Here is a 26,830-nt window from a genome sequence, read left to right as displayed (position 1 = left end):
TAATTTTCTTTTTCTTAGCAGATAATATTTGCTTATAGTTCTTTCCCAACAAATGGAGTCTTTTGATATTCTCACATTCTTTGATATTCTATATTATTCTATGCAGTTATCTTGATGTAGATCTTGTATAACATATTCATTAAGATACGATTAGCCAAAATATGTACCACATATAAAAATATATTTCATAGCAAAAGTTGTGGCATATGGCTATGAAGTTTTTCCCTAACCTAACATTCCTATGGCTGTGCTACATGTGTTTACTTTTAATGATATGTCTAATGAATATTGTAATTTGTTAAAACTCATTCCAAGTAATATAGTAAACATCTAATGAATAACAAAGCTTTTTTGTTTAAAATTTAGTTCAAATTTTCCCATTTAATATTTATAAGTAAACGAGAAATATAATGATGAAGGAAACATTACTTTCAGTTGGTATTTGCATGATGTACATTTGTGCAATTCTGTAATTCATTCTATCTTCTACAATATTAAGATTGTTTTTTTTTTTTTTGCTAAGAGTTAGAGTTTACTCAACTGTAGATATAATGAGAAATATTTATAACACAAAACCATTCTGTTTTAGGGAACTGAGTATGTTAGTGTCCCCTCTAGAGATCATGTTCCCTCTGGGCATTGGTAGTTAGGTATATTTCAGTTATCAGGAATAAATTTATTTCCTAGACATGATATATGTCTTCAATAATCTATTAATAAGTTTTTAAACATTCAGGTGTGGCTTTAAGCATGGAGTCTATTAATTCCATTACAAGGCAATCATTGAAATGTGAAATCATTTGTGAAATCATGAAGTTTACATAAAAAATTGTGTTGCCAATACCAGGTGTATTTACATTAACGTATCCTGGTAGAAAGAAGAAGGCTATATACATTTCTGAAAAACAAAAGCATTCTCCTTACTAATTAATATTGTAAGAAATATTTATTAAACTTACTGGAAAGTTATGGTGAGCCTGAGATGAACTAAATGAGAGGCCTCCATGCTACTATTGTTCCAAAGCACTTGTGGGAATAATATGGTAACTGCATAAACACATTCTCATTTCCTAAAATTTCTATCCTTTATTCTACAATAGTAGTAACTGGAGAAACACAGAGGACAACAAAAACTAAGGAGAAAGAAGACTAAATGGTCCTTCAGAAGGAGCAGCAGTATGGTTCTAGGTTCTTTCTACAGCACTTGAAGAGTCTGTCCAAGGAAAAAATAAATTTACCTGTCTAAATGGGACTTAGGAGTAACAACAGTATACTATCTGTAGTTGTAAGACAGTGAAAACTTGGAAGCTCAATGGATTTGTACAAAACAGAGCCAGGTGCTAGACAAGTTCCTGACATGAACAAGCAGAAGAAAGTCAGACGTGCTACTTATATTGGGAGATTTTAAATGTATTTCTGGTATGACCTCTATTGATCATGGTGAAGGATAATTTAATGTGTTCTTGCATTGAGATTCCAAGAACTTTAATCAATATTTTGAACAGTATTCATAAGGGTACAGGATTAAGCATGGGTAACATAATGAAGGAGTTAGAGGAAGGATTAATTTATTTACATTTCACATGTTATGCTCCTTCCTAATTTCTCCTCAACAAATTCTGATTTCATCCCCCTCCCACCTGCTTCTATGGGGGTGTTCCCCAATCCACCTCCTCTCCCTCCCCACTGTCACAGCATTCACCTATGCTGGGACATAAAGCCTCCACAAGCCCAAGGGTATGCACTCCCACTGCTGCCAGATAAGGCAATCCTCTGCTACATAAACAGCTCCAGCCATGGGTCCCTCCATGTGTACTCTTTGGTTAGTGCTTTAGTCTTTGGGAGCTCTGGGGTGTCTAGTTGGTTAATAATGTTGTTCTTCATATGGGATTGCAAATGCCTTCAGATCCTTCAATCTTTCCACACACTCTTCCATTACAGCCCACACGAACAGTCCAATGATTTGCTGCTAACATCTGCTTCAGGATTGGTCAGGCTTTGGCAAGCCATCTCTGGGTGCTTCTATACCAGGCTCAGGCTAGCAAGCACTTCTTGGAATCAGCAATAGTGTGTGGGTTTGGTACATGCAGATCTGATGGATCCTTACATGGAGCAGTATATGAATGGACATCCCTTCAATCTCTGCACAATTCTTTCTCCCCGTATTTCCATTAGACTTGAGCAATATTAGATTAATATTTTAGAGGTGGGTGGGTGGCCCCATCTCTCAACTGAGGTCCATGCCTAACCTCTGGATATGGTGTCTAGAGGTTGTCTCACTACTTTGTTGGGTATTGCAGCTACTGTCATCTCTGTTCTGTCCTGGGAGCTTCTTGTTTTTCTGGCATATGGAACTTTCTAATAGTTACACCCAGAGGTACAGACCTGCATTCAATATCCTGACCTCTGTACTTCTCTACTGCCATAGTTACCTGACAATTTTTCCCTTATTTCTTCTCTCTCTCTATTTCAGGTCCCTCCCTCCCGCTACATCCTGTGATTATTTTGTTTCCCCTTCTAAGTAGGACTGAATTATCCACATATTGGTCTTCTTTCTTCTTGAGGTTCATATTATCTGTGAGTTGAGTGTTAAGTATTCTGAGTTTTTTTCCTTATATTCACTTATCAGTGAGTATGCACCATGTTCTCTTGAACTGGGTTACCTCAAACAGGATGATATTTTCTAATTCCTCCCATATGCTTGTAAAGTTAAGTGAACTGCAAATCAAAACAACCTTGAGATACCACCAAACAATAGTCAGAATGTCTAAGATTAAAAATTCATTTGACAGAAGAAGCTGGTTAGGATGTGGAGAAAGAAAAACACTCCTTAATTTCTGATGGGATTGTAAGCTGGTTGAACCTCTCTGGAAATCAGTCTCATGATTGCTCAAAAGTTTGGACATTGTATTACATGATGGATTGTAAATGCTTGGACAAAAAAGTAGTTTTGCTAAAGTAGGTGTGTCACTGTGGGCATAGGCTTAAGACCCTCAACTTAGCTCCCTAGAAGTCATTCTGTATTACACTAGCAGCCTTCAGATGAAGATGTAGAATTCTCAGATATGCTTGCATTATGCCTGCCTAGATGTTGCCCTGCTCCCACCTTAATAATGACAGAAACTCTAAACCTGTAAGCCAGCCACAATGAATTGTTGTCCTTAATAAGAGTTGCCTTGGTCATGGTGTCTCTTCACAGCAGTAAAACCCAAACTAGGACATAATATTTGAGAATCCAGCTATACCACTCCTGGGCATATACCCAACTATGCTCCAACTTATACCAAGGACACATGCTGCACTATGATCACAGCAACTTTATTTATATTAGGCAGAAGCTGGAAACAATTTAGATGTCCCTCAATAGAGAAATGGATACAAAGCTGTGGTACATTTACACAGTGGAGTACTACTCAGCTATTAAAAAAATAACTTCATAAGATGTATGATATAAATAAAAATAAAATAAGGTTTACCTACTGCTTTTACAGTTAGGCTCTGTGATCCTTGTTTTGATTTCTTTTTAACCTCAGTATTATCTTCTTCAAAAGAAAAATTTGCATATAATATTTTCCATTTACATCACTTTTGCTGGGTTCTTCAAAATTTTGCCTATCCCTTAATCCATTTTTTTATTCTATATGGTATAGTTACTTCAGCTTATCTATTTTTATCTAAGGTTCAGCAATGGATGTAAGAAAAACTTGATGCTTTATTTGTTGTTTGAGGTGTGGATAATTGCACATGTAAACTATGTCCAGTGCATTGTAACAGTTCCTCAGTATAATACCACATCATGTACATTCATCACAGATAGACAAAGACAGTGTTCTTATAAACTAAAATTAAACTGCTCATAAATCTTCCTTATCTTTTACTTATACAAGCCATCTAGAGAGATATAACACTGTGATTCTAGGTATTCCAACAGTTATCAAAATGCATGCAGTCAAATCCTGGGTATATCATTCTGTAAAACTAAAATGACCTTTCTTCAGAGGTTAAGAAAGATATCCAATATTTTATTTGTAACCAGTCTTTGGACAATTTTACCCCAAGGGTTTAGAAATGTCCCTCACTTATTTGTCCTACTCATAGTTCAGGCCTCTGTATTAGTGAAGCCTTCATGACATTTTATTAGAGCATAAATTATGCCATGGGACATTGGAGGACAGAAACTATACTTTAACTTTTTCCCTCCTAATCTTGTAATATTGGCTAAATAGCATATTATCGACAATCTTCACTATTCCAGCCATGCTTTATAAATTATCAGTTTTTACTTAAGGGAAAAATGAACAGCCTAAACTCTTGACTCTGAATGGGCTAAGTAAAAACTTACTTACAAAAAAATCCATAAAATTACTCAAAATTGCATCTCTCAAGAGTCCCTTTTTTTCTGGGATCAACATGTCTCAAACTGTGGTTTGTGCCATATTTGGGGAGTCCCATATCTAACATAATACATTTCAGATACTTACATTATGTTTCAAAATGTTCACGAAGTAGTGAAAAAGATTTTCATGGTTGTGCATTACTTCAGCATGAGGATCTTTATTAATGTCTCAAAGCATTAGGGAGGTTGAATATCATTCAGCAAGATGGATAAATCCTACACTATGCCCATTAAATTCTTTTTAGTCTTGATCTTTGTCTTTATTAATTGTATGTAAAAACAAGTGATCAGATTTCACAAGACTTTACTGATTTTGCTTGTGGATATGTAAGCCACTTTTGAGACACTTCTTTTTCTTGAAAGATATCATAATGATTTGCTGTGTTTTAAATAGTCTTGTTGTATTTACATTGATAAAACTTTGGTCCTTTAATTACTGGTGTTCAGTTTATCTTCACCATGTTTTAATAATCATGAAGTGCCTGAGATAAAGGGAACACAGTGTTATAGTGTATGGTTCATGTGGAAAGCAACTACAATAAAACATTTAAAATAATGCTATTAAAAGAATATAATTGACTTGTTTCCTTTCTAATGATCAGTACTCTTAAAACATTTATCAGACTATCACTATACTGTCATTATAAATGTTAATTGATATTATGAATACAGACCATTTCATAATGTATACACATTCACTTGAATGAGTTTAACAGTAAGAAGTAAAGAACAGAGCACCAGCATGACTGTTCTCAGGCTTCCCACTTGAACATCCTTAAAGAATTCTTGTGAGTTATTGAGGTTATTCACCTTTACCTCATGATAAGCTCCCTAGATTAAGATAAAATAACACACTGTTTTTGCTTCACTCATTATAATTTTCCATGAATAAATACATATACATCAGTCCTCCAAGCCTGTAAGGGAGTAGAAAACGGGACTAAAACATATACCCAATTTTTACTTCATAATGATTCATTGAAAAACTAGTATTCAATTTATATTCACCAAGTTTTAATAACCATAAAGAGCCTGATTATATATATATATATATATATATATATATATATATATATATATAAAGAGAGAGAGAGAGAGAGATGAGAGAGAGAGAGAGAGAGAGAGAGAGAGAGAGAGAGAGAGAGAGAGAGAGGATAATTATGACTAGTTTTGGACTCATAGGTCTCAGGAACATATGTATGTTAGAGATAAATGTTCCCTCAGAAAAAATTAGATTCATAAAGGACACAGATCCATGAGTTGCCTTTGCATTGGTTATGGAGGTACATATAGAATGTTTTCAGTGGCTTTCTACCACATTGTTTTGAGCCTTTTGCTAACCCATCTGCCTGGGTCACACATACTCACTCAGGGTTCTGTAGGTAACCTCATTAAACCAGTGGATCACTAACCTAAACTTTATGAAACCTTTATAAGTCTTTGAAATTCCTGGCTAATAAGACCTTTTTTCATGTCTCCCCAAGAAAGGACACACAGCAGGAAAATATGTCCAGACTCATTTGAAAAACTTTCATTCTTAGTGGTTAATGGATTTTTTAAAATAAATTACATTAAACACATATGGAGAGGTAGGCCAGTATAATGGGCATTCATTGAACTGCAGTTTTCAAACTCGTACACTACTGTCACTCTGTCATCATTCTGATTCAGGGTCAAATGAGTTGTGAATACAGGAACATAAGCATGATATACATGATATACAATTAGTTTAATATATTTCAACTGGCTTTCTGTTAAAATTTGAACAAAAATTTTTTTAGGAAGGTACCAAACATTTACTTTGATTATACACAATGAAGTATTGTCAAACATATTTTACAATTTAAAAGTAGATTTGAGTAACTCTTAGAATTTTTATATCTATAAAGTTATAATTTTTCATATATGTATTTTATGATTTAAACTTCAATTGAATGGTTACAGTAATAAGAAGGTATTTTCCTTATTGATTTTCTTAACCTAATACACCTGGCATTATCATTAGAAAAATAATTGAATAGAAATGTGGAGGGAATACAGATCTATTATATTTTTAATCTAGAAGTGTGACCTTTGAAGATAAGCTGTTTTATGTGACTGTTTTCTGATGTCTTTTAAGTTAAATGATTTACCCTCTGAAGCTAATTTTCTGGGTCTTTTTTATGATTCAGCTTTAGATTCATTGATAATTTCCTGTATCTCCTATCAGGTAACAACTTATCATTTTTGGATGTGTGAATTGTAACATATTGCTTTCTTTTGAAGTGAAAATTAACTTTTGGCTTACATGCCTGTGGATTACTTTTTGAGTTTTATTTTTCTTTTCCCCTCTCACCTCCCAACTTTCCAAACCTGATCACCATTTCTGGTACTTCTATCATCTCCTCTTCTATCTAGTTGTGTCTCTCCACTCAACTCTCATGACTATCTAGTTATGAATGAGATTTGTGAATCCTGCATTTGGACTTCCATATTACCCAGTTTCTTTCGGTCTGTGGATTGTACCATATTTGTCATGAATTTTATGGCTAATGTCCACTCCTAAATTTATACATAACATATGGCCTTCTGGTTTTGGGTTACCCCTCTCAGGATGATATTCTCAAGTTTTATTAATTTCCCAGAAAAATACATAACATCTTCTTTTTAAAGAGATAAATGGTATTCCATTGTGAAGAGGTGCCAAATTTTCTCAGAGCCCGTCAAGTTGATTTCTAAAGTGGTTGTAAATTTTTCCACTCTCATGAACATTGAAGGAATGTTCTCCTTTCTCTATCTACATCTTTGACATCATGTGCTATCACATGAGGTTTTTTTTCTTTTTTATCTTAGGAATTTTGAGGAGTATAATTTTGAATGCTAGGGTCATTTTGATTTACATTACCTTGATGATTAAGGATGTAGAAAACTTCATTATCCTATACACTATTCTTTACAAAAAGCTATCAGCATTTATTTTAAGTTATATTATGGAATATTTGTCTATATATAGTTTTGATTGTAGTTTAAAGTTTGCATATGTTACATCTACACAAGTGTTGTTTGTTATGCATCTTATATATGTGTGATACAGAATCTCACTCTGCTGCCATCTGAGATTCAAGTTCATTACTGAAACCATGCTTCCTCTCAGCAACATGAGAAGATCAACACAGATGCAGATCACTACACTTAGCCAGCGGTATTGTAAAAACTCTTTATTATTGACTTTCATTTTAGCTTGCTTGTGTATAAATTGAATTGAAATTTTATATTTTCTCATTTACTCTGGGTTGGCTTAAATCAAATTGACATCTAACCATATTTTTATTATTTGCCATGATTTTTTTAAATTGCATCAAGATATGTAAACACTGAAATATATTTTGTAATATTATATTTTTATGATTTACAACAATACTTAATTCAAATATTTTATTATATCATTCCACTCCCTGATGTTCTTCAGACCTTCTCACAATCACAATCAATTTTAAGCTCTTTATGCCCCTAAAAAATATTTAAAGCCTTAAAAATCTGGAAAATTAAAGCATATTGAAAATAAACTCTCAAAAATGAAAACAAAAAACAAGATTAAGCCAAAAGAACAAAAGAAAGAAGCACCAAACTGTAATCATATCAAAGCACAGTCAGAAATTTAGAAACCTGTGGAGTTGAGTTAGTTCTTTATTAATTTATTTATTTTTGTATTTATGCATTTATTTTTAGTGGATATTTTATTTACTTACCATACAGATGCTCATCCCCTTTCCCTATTCTTCTCGCTAGAACCACCATCCCATTCCTTCCCCATCCTCCTTTAGCTTTTATACTATTTTGACTGCATACATGTATTAACATCAGTACTAGGTTGAGGCTCTAGCAATACAATAGATGCAAATAGACAAGGAACAAGCAATACAATAAACTCAAATAGTCAAAGAAAAACAAGGCATTAAACCCAATTATGTGAACACTCCCATGATCACTATTTCTAAGGGCTTGTAGGATGGCCAAACTATCTGACCCTACTTCCCTGTCCTAGCCCAAGGTCATTTTAATGTATGAAGCCTGCTTCCTTGTTCTAGCCTAAAATTTAGATTCCTGTCTGAAATTACTTCTTTGTTATAGCCTAATATTTAGGCTTACTACCTTGAGATTAGTTCTTTCTTCTAGTCTAAGATTTAGATTCCTACCTGAAATTACTTCTCTGTTCTAGCCTAACGTCATACTCCTACCTGAAGCCTGCTTCCTTCTCCATAGCCAATGTCATATTCCTGCCAAGCAGCCCATTTCCTTGTCCTTGGTCCATGTCAGATTCTTACTAAGCAGCAACCAAAGGACTCTCCACCTCTCCCCTTTTTTTAGATCATTAACAAGACTGAGCCTATCTTAGGTTGTTCTGACATGACTGCCTTCCTTAACAATCATGAAATGTGCATTATCAAAAGCAATGCACTTCTGTCTTAGGTTGGTAAGGCTCTGTGCAGAATTTTACCTGTCTTTGACTTGTCTAGCCTGTTAGTGTAATAACTATGTCAAGGGGATCATTATAATGTTCAAGCCATGTACTTTGGGTGCCAACATGTTGATGTTGTTAAAGACAAGCTTTAACACAGCTGAGCAAAATTACAAGTATTCGCAGGACAAAAAGGACTTGCATAATCAGGATATATATGACACTCTTGAAGCTTGATCAAAATAGAAATACTGACCTCAAGGTTATGAGTAATTTTATCAGCAGTATATGCCTTTTCTATGCTGAGCAGTGAAGCATTCTTTAAATTCATAAGCTTACTGTGTAATGTTAAAACATCCAGAGTAATTTTAGTATTATGACAAATGCACTGCAAGTGTCTTTAAACGTTTTTGTACCTATAATGACTACCACTCTAAATTTTAGAATTAACATGAATTCAATGGTATTTGGCATGACACTCAAGATGGCTCCTTACTCTTAAACTCTGAAACTTTTTCCAAAAATTTGAATAGGATAAACGGCAACAATCATTTGTTCCAAATGTGTATCCTAAATTCTCCTGTATATTCAACATATTAGTAACATGTTTTGCTAAATGATTAACAAAAGAAGCTGCCTTAACTCCTGCCATCAAAGCAATTGCAGAAGTAGTTTTAGCTATTAATGTAATTAAAGCTTTTGTCCCAGCAATATTCAAGCCTATTACACTCTTGCTTCTTCTTAAAGCCTGACTCACTTCTTATAGTACTTGCTAGCTTTTTTCAGAAGACCAAGGTTTCTGTGATACTCAGGGCAATAAAAGAAAAGCTGGTTAGTAAACCTAAGTAAACCAATATGCCAGATTTCAACATACTCACACAATTAGAAAATGAACAATACATGCAACTTACATTAAATTCTGTAGAAGAAACAAAATTAATTTTAACTTCCAAATATGTCTCTGAAAATGTTCAGAATCAGACTTCAAAATGAAGACTGTTGTTTCCAATATTGGATTGATTTCTATGCCAGTACAAGATTGAGTCCAAATAACTTGTCACCTTTAAGAAATATTTAAGAGTCATTATAACATCCCTTTTTTGGTTCTTTGTTCCACAAGGTCTAAAAACTTCAGGGAAGGCAGTTTGTCCCATCAGAGGTATAGGTTAGCAAAGGTGGGTCAGGAATATGTTCAATAAAGCTTTCCAGTCTCTGTTGTCAAGGCATTAAGCAAGATCCCAGGACAGTGCCATTCTTTGTTCAGTCAACAGCATGTATAAACCATTGCTCTGACAGCCACCATGCTTCTGCAGCATCCTGCAGAAAAAAATAGTAAAAAACCAAAGTACTGTCATCAACAGTGGGGCCTTGTTGTCTGTTTGGGGAGAGAACCCAAAATTGTCCTGGCAACAACTTGGGTAGTTTGGAAATTTCTGTTTTATTTATGATGGCCTTCTTGGCCCCATAACTCAATTAAATGTAAACCAGTTCCTGTATTGGACACTTTGTTTGTTGAAAAGTAATGGCTAGTTAAGATGCATTATTTGGTGATTTCATTTAGATCACACATGAATACACACACACACATGCACACATATATAACTTATAACATTTTGATTTAATAGATTTATACAAAGAAATCACAAATGGAAGAGTTCTCATGTCTAGGCAGGAGTTGCTATACTGTTCTTCATGAATAGCTGGTACTACACTACCTGAACAGCTTGAAACTTGGACCTAATTTCAGTAGAAGCATAGCACTTGGGATCAGCTCAACGAAATGTGTGTCTCAAAGGATCAATTTAATGTAGTTGGAGGAGGCAAAAACCAAGCAATTGTCAAGCTTTTCTGCCCTCATATTATTTAGAATATTCCCCATTATTCAATTGTGGTTACATTAAGCCTAATAAGGACATATATAATTTATACTATATATATAAATAAATTATACTATATATATATAATGTGTGTGTGTGTGTGTGTGTGTAACCACAAAACTGTTACCACTCACGTACCTAATTCTTAATGTGAGATGTACAAAAGATAAATAATAAGGAAATATGACAAGGACAATTTTACATTTATTTTCTAAATTAAATTGTTTTATTTATATTACAAATGCTTTCCTCCTTCACAGTTCCTAGATCCAAGTGTCCTACATCTCACTTCTGCTCCCCATTGGCTCTGAGAGATTGCTCTCCCACCCATTCACTTTCTCCACCTCACACCCAAACCACAACATCTCCATTCCCTGGGGCATTTAAATGTCTCCATGATTATGAACAAACTCTCAAATTCTGATGAGAAAAGGCACTCCTCTCCAACATTATATGTGCTGGGGGCCAGAGTTGAGCCCAAATATTCACTTTGGTTGGTTGCTTAGGTCCTGGGAGCTCTAAGGGGTCTGCATTAATTGATACTGTTTTTCTACTGTGGTGTTGCAATCCGCTTCTGCTCCTTTGATCCAACCTCTAACTTTTACATAGGGGTTCCTGTCTTGAGTCCAATGGTTTGCTATAAGTATATATAGATCAGTCTCAGTCAGCTGGTGGTAGAGTCGCTCATATGACAGTAATGCTAGGCTTCTCTGTATGAGCAAAACATGGCAGCATTAAGAGTGTCAGGGATTGTGGGCAGGCACCAAACTCTAATATTTCTTTTTTATAGCTTTGTAAATGAGTGATATCTTACCTCCTTCTGTGATTTTACCTGGAATGAAGGAAAGAGTTTGATCTATTGAATATTATAGAGATTTATATCTCAAAAAGCTCAAGCAAACAGTAAGTTATTATACAATTCCTCCTCATTTTCTTATTCTACGTCTTGTATTGGTGGAATTTAGATTTCCCCATAATCATGGAGTATGCTACTTGCCTGTGGAAACACAACATTGTAACATTGTGGCTTCATCCATTTAGATCTCTCTCTCTCTCTCTCTCTCTCTCTCTCTCTCTCTCTCTCTCTCTTTCTCTCTCCTTCTCTCTGTCTTATCTATCTATCTATTTAGATATCTCTCTCTCTCTTTCTCTCTCCTTCTCTCTGTCTTATCTATCTATCTATCTATCTATCTATCTATCTATCTATCCATCTATCTACAAACCTATTTGTCCATCTATAAATCAGCTTTGTGTTTCTTTTAAAACAATTGAGTTCAACTAGTTCTGATTGTATATACATAATTATATCATCATTGCCTGTTATATTGGTATCCAACAAATAGCATTGCAGACCCCCCTAAGTATCTATCTCTATGCTACATTCATCTATTACAAATATTCTCAAAACATATGACAGAAACTCTATTTCCAGTTCCTTCTGTGCTCAAATATTTATTTTAATTTGTTTACTACAAACAAACTGCAAGAGTGGATAGGGCCTGAGAAGGAGCAATATAGCAATATAGGCCCTGAGAAGGGCAGGGAGATCAATTGAAGTGGAGAACAACTTAATTTTCTTTGCACCACTAAGGATAATTTGTCTTGGTCTGGACTCAAAGGAGAAAAAAAGTTTCCAATGGGCCACAGGGTTTATTTACATTTTTTTCCAAAAGGGATTACACTATTTTTTATTTTTATTTTAAAGAATTTTAAAGACATAATTATGCAAGGAGAATGAAGAGTTGATGGCCTGATATTGCCTATATATTGGTTCCCCTGTGTTCCCTTTTCATAGACTAGAATTTTTTATCTGTTTTGGCTGATATCTGATGACTTGGGAATTTTGATGCAAGAAATTCAAATTATAGTAGCTTTTATTTATTAAGACTTTAGGTTCCATTCTTTTTATGTTTGAGCCTTAAAAAAACATGGCTCTGACCTGAAGTTCTAGTATCACAATGATACTTAGTAATCTATAAACATAGTTCATAAGGCATCTCGAAACTTTTCTGATTCTTATATGAAATATTACTATAGTTTCACAGATGATTTAGTTAACAAAAAATGTTTAGCTTATGAATATAGTAAACCATGTACTAACAGTGCAAACTCTTTAATGTCTCTAAATTAACATATACCAAATTAAAAGTATCTTTAGCAACCTGTTTCCTTGGTCAGCTCATGTCATGTGTTTTTCATATCTCAGAATGAAGTCATGTCATATGGCTTAAGATTAACTAACATAGACTTATAATAACTAACAACAAGTTATGAGTTTTAACCATGTGTAATATTTTATAGGTCAATAATCCTGTTTTTTTAAATGACCCTTCTAACTGAACCTACACACCTTCCCTCTTAACATGTTAAATTTTATTCTCTCAGTTCACAATGCCCCTGTTCTTTATCTTCCTGACATTCATAAATCTTTTACTCTATACACTACTGAAAAGTAGAGAATGGCTCTAGAGTTGTTGGGTCAATTGAGAGGACACATTCTTGCACCCATTAACTATCTTTCTATACTCCTAGATACAACAGTTACAGGATGTATACTTTGCTTACAAGTACTAACTGCATCCTGCCTACTATCCCAGGAAGCTTCTAAGCTTATTTTTGTTTGATCTTTCTCTTTTTTTTCTCATTATACTGGCTCAAGAAATTCCTATTACAGAAAAGTTTCTCCATTATGTTCTCATTCTAAGCTTCATGTTCTTCACATTACCTTCCTAGATAACCCTATTATCTCAGTTTGTTTCTGCCCTATACTCAACTCCATTACTCCTCTTCAAAAAGCTGTTGTTAGAATAAACAGTGCCTTCCTGGAAAAATCATGCCAAGCCACCACTGGTCTCATGTGGGAGGGTTTATTAAAACATGAGCCTCTGTGGGTGATTGAGAGGAGGAAAGATATTAAGAAGAGAAAGAGCTATGGGTTTATGGATCAGAGTTTGCATCTTTTATTTGGGCTGTGGCTTAGGTGATGCATTCACAGAGGGATGTACAAAGGGTGGCCATGGCAACAGAATCAGAAGCAGTGCTGTTGCCTAGTGATGACATCATTTCAGTGTCCAGTAGCTGGCTGCAAATAGATTCCGGATGTTCACAGATGGACCTGATGCTAACAACTACCCTCAACACTGCTTCCTGGAAGCACTTTAACTCTCTTCTAATGAAAGTCACAATGTTCTCATACTGTGACATCATGAATATTCTTGGTTATATATAGAAGTTCTGTATGCCACATTGAGTGCCAATTGGCCTGTAATCTTAAAGATACATTAAGACTTGTATTTTCCTAAATAGGAGGCAGTAAGTCACTGCTGGTGTCATCAGGCTCCTACTAATGATAGAGATTTGGAAAATGTTTTTTTTGTTGTTGTTGTTGAGAAAGCAACTAAAGAGGCAAGCCAATATTTCTATATTCATATCCTATATCATCATGTTTGCATTTGTCAGGAGAAAAGTTATCTTCTTCCCTAATGCACACCTTTTATCAATGGTCCTAAAATCCTAAAGATTCTTGAAGCTACTTATCTTGCCAAACAGGTGCCATTTAAGGCTCCAATTAACCATGCTAATATCCTTCCAAAAACTACTACCATCTCACACTCCTGCCTAGAAGTACATGAAACTCTTATCTAAAGAAACCCACAAATTTCTATTTCCTCTCCATTACAGCTTAACTATTCTAGGAGCAGTCCTGAGTCCTCAAGGCTGGTTTCTTCTACAGGAAAGGTAGACTCTCCCTAACTGACATGTGAAGTCCTTCTTGACAGGTAGGAACATATATTGCATTTTTTGGTACAACTTATTCTTATGGTTTTTTCAACTCTTCTTGTTCCACTCATCCTTTCTATCCTCCTAATGGTATCATTTAAATATTATCCATCTGCACTCCAACCTTTCCACATGGGGCTTATGACCCCTAATTCACCTAAATAAAACCATTTATAGGGTAGTTTTCTGGGGAAGACTGAGAGATATTTTACACATGTTTCTCCTTACACAAAGCACTAGTACAGTAATATCTTCTTACTATGGTATACAATTTCTTAGGATTGGCAAAAATATTTCCCTAGTACAGCTTAGACCACAAAAGTAGGTTGTTTGCACCTCATGAATATCTTATATAAATTTAGCCTTCCTAGGTCCATAAAATCAGATAAGGGCCCTGCATTCAATTCTAAAATAACTGTGTCTTCAAAGCGCTATGGTGTTCAAATTTCCTGTGTAATAAAATTTCAGATAAAATGTAAAGAAATAATGAATGGAATTAATTAGATTCATTTATCTAGACAGTTGTTTAAGTTTCACATGTATCAACTTCTTCCTAATGCCACACTAAGAAGAGGAATTTCTTTGGAAGAGTATTTCTATCCTTTTTTAAAAAATAATAAATGATAAGGGACAACAATTTAAATGGGTTCCTGAACCCTTATCTGATAGGTAAACCTCCTACTCTGTAGGACTTCTAAAGGTTGTGCTCTGTTATCTACACCTCATTACTGAGTTTGGCTTCCTTTCTCACACTACAGCTGGGGCTATTCTTATTCTCCCAACCTTCTAGTCAACAGGAACAAGACTAAAAATTCCAGATATAGGCCACTAAAAATAATAGACTGTCTGAAGTTTCTTTCTGTCTAGACTCTGGGTATCACTATGGCATCTCTCTAACTTTGACCCTTGAGCAACCTGTTTTTGCAACTGTGGAAAAGAACAGCCAACTTCAATAAAAGTGGCAACCCCAAATGTCTTTGTCTTTTCCAAGACGAAACAAACTCAGCCTATAATGATAATTTCTCCTGGGTCAGGTGAAAATTGCAACAGTAAGTACCATTATCATGATCCAGGGAATGGCATATAACCTCAGGAATTCTCCCATGGTGGCCTTCACAATTTGGGATGCCTGGAATAAAAGAAGGGCCCAAAGGCCTATGGGACAGATCTTTCAGATAAGTTGAGGGCTTGTCTGTGAGGGTAAGGCATATTAGTAATGTTCAGATCTTTTGAGCAAACATTTGGTATACTTCTAGATGATATAATAGAGACCAGTCAACAGTCTGACAGAATCTTACCATCCATTGTGTGATTCCCCACTGCCTTTTTGAAAGAGAGTTTCTCTGTGAAGCCATGATTGTCCTGGAACTTACTCTGGCCTCTTAATCCAGACTTTGGGAAGTCTGTTTTATATCAATCTTTGAGACTCCTCCACAAATTTTCATAGTAGTATTGGGCCACTTGATGTAAATTAATACTTCCTTTATGTTCCTTTGTAAGAATTGTTGGTGATTGTTCAGCACATACATGTAATCCTGAACTCTAAGTTCTGTAATATCAAAAGCACTTTCTCTGCTTCAACATGGTTAATCCTAGGATTCGTGGGAAAGAAATGACTGGGTCCATGGTTTTCCAAATTAAACTAAGCTGTATTTGAATGCTTTTCAGGATGTGTAGCTGTCTCCCCTAATTCAAGGTTTTGAGCAGTATTCACTGGCTTTTTGAAGTTCTTTTTATAGTTGAAATAAGGAAGATAATAGAGGTAAGGTGAGTGTGTTGGTGATAATTTGTTAAAATAATACAAATTGAAGGAGAGAGACAAAGGCAAGGATTGGCATCAAGTGAATGGGGGTTACAAGGAGTTTGTATAAGATGAGAAATTTACTCTTGAATGCAAATAGAGGTTTTAATTATCAGGGACTTGAAAAAGAACAAAAGACTATCTCTTACCTAGAATTTATTACCAAAGAAAGAATTTATTCTGAAAACAGAACTCCCATTCTATAAGGTATGTTTTCTGATTTTAATCTTATTTCAAGCTGTGAGATATTTGTTCCAGTCTTGGTCCTACATCACCTCCAGTGTCTCTTTAATCTCTGGACATAACAAGTGACTGCCTGTTGAATAATTATTGTCCTTTTTTTCATCAGTGTGTAATAATGTATCAATTTCAGGAAACCTATAGCCACATAAAAATCTCTATTTGGGTGCCAACTCAAATTTACCTACTGCTTTCCCTTTCAGATATTAACAGGTTGAGAGCTCTTCGATTTTGTAGGATTACTGAAATCAGAATAGGGAACTGATTTGGAGCAAACATTGAGACAAAATCAATTTCTAGATGGTATCTGTTATCTGAGTGAATATTTGCTGAGATTGATGTAGATGAGTACTAAGCCATCTGAGGTCAAACTCTTAGCAGCCAGTTAAGCTGCCAGAATAATTCCAACCACCATGCAAAAGGATATAGAACATCCATCCCTGTGTGAGACCTGGAGGTCATTTGCCTTGCTCTCAATGAAGAATACTGCTACTATGTAAACCTTGCTGGCCAGGTAGAAAAAAATTTAAAGACACAAGTTGAAAAAAAAAACTTTATCACATAGGGATCAACTCTATTGCAGAACACTCAGTTTTGTCTCTCATGGGCCCCTGGGTTTTACAACTCCTTACTCTACTGATTTCTATGTTTCTTATATTATATGAACATGCAGTGCCTTATCCTGTACTTTTGGAAAGAATTAGCAAAATTATTCAATAATATATCAAATGCTACTAATTGAATTTCCAAAGGCCTCCTACCACTGCTTACTAGCCTGAGCCTCTCCATCCCAGATTGCCTTAAATCAGACAGTCTTAGGTATCCTACACTTACTAATTGCCCCAATGCTGCCTACTCTTCCCTAGACTTTCACTTCCTGTATAGCTAGAACTGTTGCATTTTATAAAAAGGCCAAGATATGTTTGATAGGGCATTGTATAATGAGGTAGGAGAGATGCCTTGGTGAGCACATGCTAAGGCATTCTTTTTCACAGTGTACAGCTGGAAAGTTATAGAATATACTTTATTAAAAATATAAGAAAGTGAGGGGAGTTGAAAGAGGAGTATAGGCATAGAAACACAGAGAAACACACACACACATACATACATACACACACAGAAACAGAGAGACAGAGAGAGAACAACAGAGAGAGAGAAAGAGACAGATAAATACAGAAAGACAGAAGATAGAGACAAAACAGAAGCCTGGACATGGACACATGGAGTGAAAAAAGGGAGGGTAAAGTGGAGATTAGGAGAAAGTAATCAGCTAGAGAAGTAGGTCAGAGACAGATAGAGAATGGGATAGGGAGAGAAAGGAGTCAAAGATCCCTTTTTATATAGCAGGCCAGGTTTTTCCACCTGGTTTTTGCTAGGTAACTGTTGAGCAGAGCATAAAAAGAATGCTAATATTCTTCAATAAATTAAAATTAGAAAGAGGTGACAGTGACACAGGAATAGGGTCATAGTGACATTTATCCTGCTGACTTTGGTGCCATATGTCTCTGAGAAATATAAGAAGATGGGGATTGGGATGCTGGTGAATTCTTAGGAGTATTGTCTGTTTTCTTTCTGTCCAGCATCTCTATAATCATCTGTGGATAGAAGGATCATGTCCAGTAGGAGAATCTCTGTCTCTGAGAGCAGGCTGTAACTTTTGTGAGTTGCTTCTTTGTAGCTGTTTGGAATATAGATTTTGAGTAAGCACAAGGCCTTGATAAGATGCTGAAATATTTATGTGATGTAGAGTATTATGTAATGCACAATTTGGAGAAAATTTTTTGATTACATGTAAATTTGCAAACTTTAGGTCTTTGTGGTTGGTGTAAGGGGAGTCCCAATCTCAGGGAACAAGAGGGTAAACACCACCAACTGGAAGAGGTAATATGTAGAAACTTTGGCTATTTATTGGCAGGTGTACTTATTGAGAGGAAGTCTATTTGGTCCCTAAGAGATAGATCTTAGTGGGTTTCTGTATCTGATGAGTTTACAAAAGAGATAAGGTTGTTAACAGCATAAATAGTCTTTAAAATAAGTTTAGGGAAGACAAATATTTCATGGAGCGTAAGGAGCAAAAAAATAATATATTTTTCAAACATTTCAAATACACTTTTAGAAGACAATTTAAAAGACTCAATTAGATGACTTTATGTATATGATTCCTGATCATTAATTTAGAATATGAAACATCTTAAGTCATGTGTTAAAAGGCAACCAATTAATTTATATTAGTATCTATGATAGCAGACATTATAGAATTAGTATGAGAAATGTTTTAAGTCTATAGAAAAATGTAACCAAAGGAAACATATTGGTAACTAAGATAGCTAACTGTATAGATTTTACATGAGATACTATTTAAGTCTATAGAAATAAGATAAAAATGGAATGTTAAAATTCAAACTTATGATTGTAAAAGTTTAATGGTATTGTAGAATGTTTTGTTAGGAATTGGATAATTTATCAGAACTCCATTGGTTACTGTTACCTTTCAAATCTCTATTTAACCATGGCATAGCAAAGGGAAGTAGTATGAAGCATTTTCTCCCTGGACACTGAGTTTATATAAGGAAGTAGGAGAAAGTTACATTTGTGAAATGTTATACCTGAACTTGTGTATCCTTTATCATGAAGCCATTAAGTAAGGCAAATCTGACTGACATTTAGATAAGAGATCTGGTAGTCTTAGCTAGTCAACAAATTAAATAATGACCTAATGATGTGATTGATTAATTGGGCCAAGGAAGTAGATGTCTGTTTTCTAGCTGTCAATGTACTTAGAAATCTGTGAAGAATAAATTATAATCTTGATGTCATATATTAATTAAATGACAGAAGTTTGTCTGTAATCCATTACCTAAAATTTTTCTAGGTTCTTATGATCTCCATCACAAATTGAGCAGAGTCAGTCTGGCATCAGGTCCAGAAGAAAAGAAACTTTTTTCTGTGGAGTAGGAACATGGGAGAAATGACTCACACTATATTAGGCAATATGAGATATGCAAATCTTTGGGTGTCTTCTGTCCAAAATTTAGGCCAAGCCCTGACACTGGGCAAGGCAATGAAACATTGTTTCTCAGTGGTTATCATACCACAATCTAGGAAGCCTTGTCATTGTGTTCATATCTTCTTAGATACTATACTGACTGGTTTTGTGTGTCAACTTCACACAAACTGGAGTCATCACAGAAAAAGGAGACACCCTTGAGAAAATGCCTCCATGAAATCCAGCCATAAGGCATTTTCTCAAGTAGTGATCAAGTGTAAGAAGGCTCATTGTGGGTTTTACTATCTATGGGCTGGTAATCCTGGATTCTATAAGAAAGCAAGCTGAACAAACAAGGTGAAGCAAACTTGTAAGCAGCCTCCATCCATGGCTTCTGTATCAGTTCTTGCTTCCAGGTTTTTACTGTGTGTGAAATCTAGTTTTATCTTCCTTTAGTGATAAACAGCAATAAAAAATATTAGCTGAGTAAACTTTTCCTCCCTAACTTGCTTCTTGGTCATGATTTGTGCAGAAATAGAAACACTGACAAATACAAGTTGGTGCTCTTAGTGGGGTATTCCTGTGACAACAGGATTATGTTTTAGTAAGGACTGTGGAAGAACTTTAAAACTTTGTGCTAAAATAAATTAAAATAGCCATTGGGAGTTAAGAGCTCTGTGACTTACTCTGTAGAATTTTGGAAGAAAATGTTGAGAATAGTGCAAATGATGGAAGCCTAGATGTGAAATTTTTGAGGGAAGATTAAAGATATTACAAGGGATTTTACTATTTTGATTGTGAAGATAATGTGGTTTTGGTTATCTGGGCTAAAGAATCAGCTTATATTAACAAGATACCAGAAATATTAAAGAGAATCCTTTGCATTACTGGGATGACTGATGATTGTTAGCTGGAGCTAATTAATTAGTAGTGCTTACGAATAGACAAGCATCACTAAGGTGGAATCCTCTGCAAAGTATTTCCTGAGATCACAGAGAAGCTGTCACGGAAGCAGCCATGGTTGTACCTCATGTTGGCAGCCAGACTTGTTAATATATAATAGTCAACCAAGTGGTACTAGTTTTGAAATTTAGAGGGGCAGGTAGCAGTTGGTATTTGGCACTGTGATAATCTAGTAGAGGCTACTGGCGAAGGTGAAACCTCAGAGGCAGTTGAAAGTTCAGGACTGAAATGATCATGGAGATAATTTGAGGCTTAGCACCAGGAAAAGAGCTTATGAAAGGTTATTTGTGAAATTGATGTCCAGTCATAGCAGAAAACAGCAGTATTTTATAGATCCCAGTACCACAATAAGACTACCAAGAACTACAGCAGCAACAGAGTACAAGCAGCTGGTCCATAGAAGACCGAGGTGTGTTCTACAAAGAGCACAGCTGTAAAAATGACCAGTAGATGATTAGTGGAACACAGACATTGGACAATTATAGTTTAATTTTCCTTATGATTATGACTGTGCCATGATACTTTTTTCTCTTGAAGAAAGCATTTTAGTGCAGCACACAGTTAAGAGACTTTGAATTGTAAAAAGACATTGAATTTCAAAAGAGATTGGATATTTTAAAGGAATAGAAAATTTAATATGTAAGAATTCAAAGAGTCTGTGGGACATTTAAAGTTGCTTAGATCTTGTGGGTGAATAAAAATGTAAGGACTGAGGCTTAATAGTGATGTGTCTATGTGTAAAATAGACAAGGAGTCAATTGTACTGTCTGGTTTTGTCCTTTCTTGGCTTTCTGCCCAAAGTAGCTTCTCTGTGTGACTTCCAGTCCTGCCGGGGTACAGCCTTGACACCGGATTGGAGTGCTCAACTGGAAGCAGGCACATAATAAATATACACAGACTACTTTTGGGGTACAAGCTGACAGGCAATTTTTCAAAGCCAAAGTTTTTCTCTCTCTTCTCTTTCACTATCTTCTTTCTCTCTTGCTCATTTGCTCATAGCTTGAGGCTGCACACACTCCATATTCTCATGCACACTATGGTTTTCTCCTGTGTGCCCTTCTTTTCTTGAATTCTCATACTCCTCTACACCTCTATATGTTTCCCTTTAACTCTCACACACACTCTTCACACCATCACATACACCACACACACACATACCACGTGCACTTTCCTTTCACCACACAAACACTCCATACACATCTTACATTCTCTCTTTGCTCACGCTTCACATTCTCTCTTCATTCCCTCTTTACATTCTCTCTTCAGTCATTCTTCACAAGTTCTTCTCAGGTCCTCTAGCCTTTTTCTTGTCCCAGTCTTTTAATGATACTCCAAAAGAATGTAGATAAAAGATACTGTATAATCACTGAAAAATCAAATTTAAAAGAATAACCATGTCCCACAAATAATTAAGAATTACAATTGTTCTCCAAAGTTTCAAGCTTCATTATTCCCAGAAGTACAGCCAAAATAATAATTATTGCAAACTTATCATCATTTATACTTTAACTTTTAACTTATTATATATAAGATTTTATGTATTCTATACTTCCTTATATAGGAAACATTCTTAAATGTTATGCAGAACTTATTTCAAAACTTTGATAGACTTTTTTCTTTCTTGGAGTTCCAGTGTTTATTCTATTACATTTTCTAATATATCAAGCTTCTGTTACAAGTCAAGGATTAATCTGGAACTACTATTGTGCAGTTATTAAATTGTTTCCAAGAAGAAAACACACAGCATGCACCTGGGCACTTAGGACTGTGGTGTGCTGTGCCTCATTCCTCAATTTTTAATTGTTTAAGAATCATTACATTGAGGACCATCTAGTTTCACAGAATTTGCCAGAGCAGGAGAAAAAAACTAAGAAAATCAGATATAATAGAATAATTATGCACACCAAAGCCCACTAAACAACAGTCATGCACAAATGAAATCTATACAACAGTTGTTCAGGGCTAAGGTAGGGGGAAATGGAGACAACTGTTTTTTTACAAAGAGTCACCACAGGCTACTGACATGTGTCCATCCTGGCCTACTGCAGGCAGTCCCTTATTTCAGATGGTGGGTCCCCTGGAGGAATGTGTCTCCTGATTCTCAGGGTCCCAGATACTATCTTCTTTAAAAGGAGCTGCCACAGGCTTCTGATGTCTCCATGCCAGCATTCTGTAGGCAGTTCTTATCATTGTATGCTGTCCCAAGCACAGTTTTGACTTCCTTTCATGATGAATAGCAGTCTGGAAGTGTAAGCTGAATAAAACCTTTTTGTACAAAACTAGCTTCTTGCTCATAATGTTTTGTGCAGTAATAGAACCCTGACCAGGACAAAGGCCTTTGGGTATATGCTGTAAAAATTTGGGAGTCTCTGTCATAATAAGATTAATTTAGCAGATTTATAACAAGATTGAAAGCTAGTATCTATAAAAATGTCTGAGTTAAACAATCTGTGTTTGTTTTTACTCATATGTTTTAGAATGTATATAGCAAACAAAGAGAGTGTATTATAATTTCATAGCAGTAATGGTAGTAGCAAAAACAAGGATAAGTTTATCTTCAAGGCAATGACCTTTAACTCTTCTACTGTTGTAAATCTTTAAATGCCTATTAAAATCATCATTTACAAGGGTAGGAAAACAAATGCAAACCTTATCATAATTGAAGTTTCTTTTGAGACCTTTTGTCAGGCTGTTCTAAAGTGGAGAGGCATTAAGCTGGAAGTACCCATAACAATGATGTTGGACTGTTTTGAGACTGCCTCAAACCAAGATGCTCAAACTCAAACCAGGGTGCTGAGGCTCCAGCCAGCCATATGATGGTCCATGTTTATCAAGTAGCTAAAGAGATATTTCTACCTGTGAAGGATAGCCTTCTGCCATAACTTTTGTTAGAATGGAACAGCAGAAGTGTTGTGTATCTTAGAATGGAATGGCAGATGTGTGGCAGAGACAAATATATAAAAACAAATTGAAGCTGCACAGTGTGAGGCATGTACAGTAAGAATTGGCATTGTGGGTAGTAGCTGCTGTTTGTCACCATGGGGATGGGAAAGAGCAGGTGGCATACCTGGACCCTCTAGCATATCATGCCGTGTGTGCTATTAATGCTGGTGCTCCAACCAGGTGGTGTGGCTGCCTTGGGATCAGGTCAGGAATGGATCAAGAGAGTGAAGGGGAAGAGAAGAAAGCAGAAAGCAGAGGAATAAAGTGGTTGGGAGCAAAGTTGGGGAAAAGCATACATAGGATTCTTTCGATTTTTTGTATTGCTGGTGAGAGTTATAAAAGTTTTCTTATTAAATCACTGATAAGAATCAACTTAGACTCATCCCTTGTGGGACTTGCGGCCAAATTTAGCCTGTGAATTTAGGGAGATTTTAAGACTCAATAGAAAACCTAGAGTAGCAGAAAATAATGTCCTTTTTCAGTGAGAACAGAGGATATTTATATTATCCTTAAAATCATCCTGAGAATAAATTAATAACTAGAAGTGAGAGTCAGGTCAGATCCTCAAGTCATCTCATAATGAAGTTGTGCTTGGGCTCAGGCCAGTAAATAACCACTGACCAGGAGAATGGTTTACCTAGGCCTAATATTTTCCGTCATTGAGAGTGAAGCCACCTCAAGGAGAGAAAAATCTCACACAATGGAAAAGGTCCTAAAATGAAAAGTAAGCAAGATGCACAGTTATGACTGTGAATACCTACATTCCTCAAGAAAAAAAAACCAAAAGGTTGCTGTGAGCTCAGTAACCCTACCTTGGGACCAGGGCCCATTTATGCTGATCTACATGCCCAAAAATCTTACCAATTTACCCATGTTATGAAGAGTTCTAGCAATTCAATGGCTAGAAAATCCATGTGGCTACAGGAAATGTGAACCTGTAGGTTTCTAAATCTTGATCTTAAAACAAAATGCTGTATTTTATAAATAGACCAAGATAGTAGAGAGTGTGAAAGAAACACACACACACACACACACACACACACACAGAGAGAGAGAGAGAGAGAGAGAGAGAGAGAGAAACAGACAGACAGACAGACAGACAGACAGACAGACAGAGACAGACAGAGACAGACAGAGAGACACAGACAAAGAGACAGAGACAGAAACAGAGACAGAATGGGTGTCCCAGTTGGAATTTGTGTAGTCTTGTTGGAGTAGGTGTGTCATTGTGGGTCATACACTGTGTCACTCTGTGAGCACAATGAAGTTGTGTTCCAAAGTAAGCCGAAGTTATACTTCATACCACAGCTGTACTTGGTAATGTGTAAGAGTCACCATGTTGGTACTAGTTTTGAAAGTGACTTGAAAGCATGAAAATTAGCTGAGGCTTGGTGGTGTGAGAGCTCATGGAAGGCCATTGGTGAGGATGAAGCCTCTGTTGAAGTTGATGGCCCAGGAATAAAGGGGTCATGGAAAGGAGTTGAGTCTTCGCACCATGAAGAGATCTTATGAGAGGCTATTGGTGAAGCATAGTTGCAGCAGAAGACACCAGGGTATTGGTGATGCCTATAGCATAGGATGATCACCAAAAATAGCAGCCACAGTAAAGTGGATAAACCTTACCTTAGAGTGTTACAGAGGGCAGATGCTAGCCCTTTGGAAGAGACCAGAAGATCCTATGTGATTCTCACACATTGGAACAAGAAGCTGTAACATTGAATTTACCATGGAGACCTCAAGATTTTCAGGATGCCAGAGCCAGATGACATCTCCTGAGGAATGCTGCTAACAGGGAGTGGAACCAGCCCAGATAATTTTGGTTCAGTCAACAAAGATGAATAAGGAGTTGGAGATCTGAAGTGTGCTCTGACATCAGCCAAAGAGACACAGATTTTGGATCTTCCCACCCGGTTTATACTCTTGATTCAGGAATTACTTCTAACTGAATGGATGGTTCCTAGAAGAAACTATGAACTTTGGACTTTTAACGTTGTTGATACTGCTATAGACTATGGGGATTTGAAAGTTGTACTAAATATAATTATTTTATTACGGTATGGCCATATATGACCCCCATAGATTCAAGGTTCATAGATTTGGAGAATTCTATGTGGGCCAGGAAGTAGAATGTGATGGTTTGTATATATGCTTAGAACAGGGATTTAGCACTATTAAAAGATGAAGCCATGTTGGATGAGATGTGCCCCTGTTGAAGTAGATGTGGTTCTGTTGGAGTAGCTGTTTTTCTTATTGAAGTAGGTATGTCACTGTAGGCATGAGATTTGTCCTAGTTCCTGGGAAGTCAGCATTCTGCTAGCAGCAGTCAGATTAAGATGTAGAACCCTCACAATCCTCCTCAACAATGCCTGCATGGACACTGCCTTACTCTAACCTTGATGATAATGGACTAAACCTCTGATCCTGTAAGCCAGCCCCAATTAACTGTTGTTCTTTATAAGTGTTACCTTGGTCATGTTGTCTTTTCTCAGCACTCAAAGTCTAAGATATGAGCCTTCCACTTCCCAGAGAAAAAATACAGGGAAGTATAGATGTAGGGCTTGTGTTTGAGGTGACATGGAAGATAGGCGGGGCTGTATTAGTAATGTAAAGTGAACAAATAAATTAATATAAAAATCATGCACTCTCCTAATTGCAGGCAAATGGTACCTTTGGCTCAATTCCATATGCCTGTCCTGTCTATCAGCATATCAAAGCCTATGCTAGCTTCTAGAATTCTTCAATTTCTACTCATAAGTACATCTTATACATATCAGAGTTCTCTACCCTGATTCACAAGTTACCCTCCTCAGGTATTTGTTCTCCTTCAAACGCTTAAAATAGTTGAGCATTTTTTATCTCTTTTCCCTGATTCAACGAGAAACAGTGTTGGTGGGTTGGAATGAACATATTCTTTTTCCCATGGAACAGATGAATAAAAAGGAAAGAAGTAGAAAGAAACAGAAAAGGAAAGGAACAAAGAAAAGACAAGAAAAGACAAGAGAAGACAAGAGAAGAGACAGTGCAGGATATACATGAGTGGTCCTTGGTATGGTAGAATAACTAGTTTGTTTTAGATATGTGGGAAGGCATAGCCAGATGCAGACACATCTAGAATATTACAGAGTAGTTATGAGGAAAAAGGTGGAAAATGGGCTGATAAGCAAAGTCTTCATTATGTAGAGAAGAAACTCTCAGGAAAGTTCAGCACAGACCCTGGTCAGAAGAAATCAGTGTAGAGGACATCGTATGCCACATATATCCTGTAATAGAATGGTACTGAGTAATACTTGAAAAAAATGGCGGCAGATCCACTATTATTGTAAAATAGGTACCTCAGCTCCTTCTCATGTATTCAACATTTAACAAGGGTTAAAATTCGGTTTCTTTACTGTACTTATTTCATTCA

The sequence above is a fragment of the Arvicanthis niloticus genome, chromosome 1 (assembly GCF_011762505.2).
Source record: "Arvicanthis niloticus isolate mArvNil1 chromosome 1, mArvNil1.pat.X, whole genome shotgun sequence".
NCBI lineage: Eukaryota > Metazoa > Chordata > Mammalia > Rodentia > Muridae > Arvicanthis > Arvicanthis niloticus.
The sequence above is the reverse complement of the archived record's forward strand: the minus strand, read 5'-3'. Positions refer to the sequence as shown.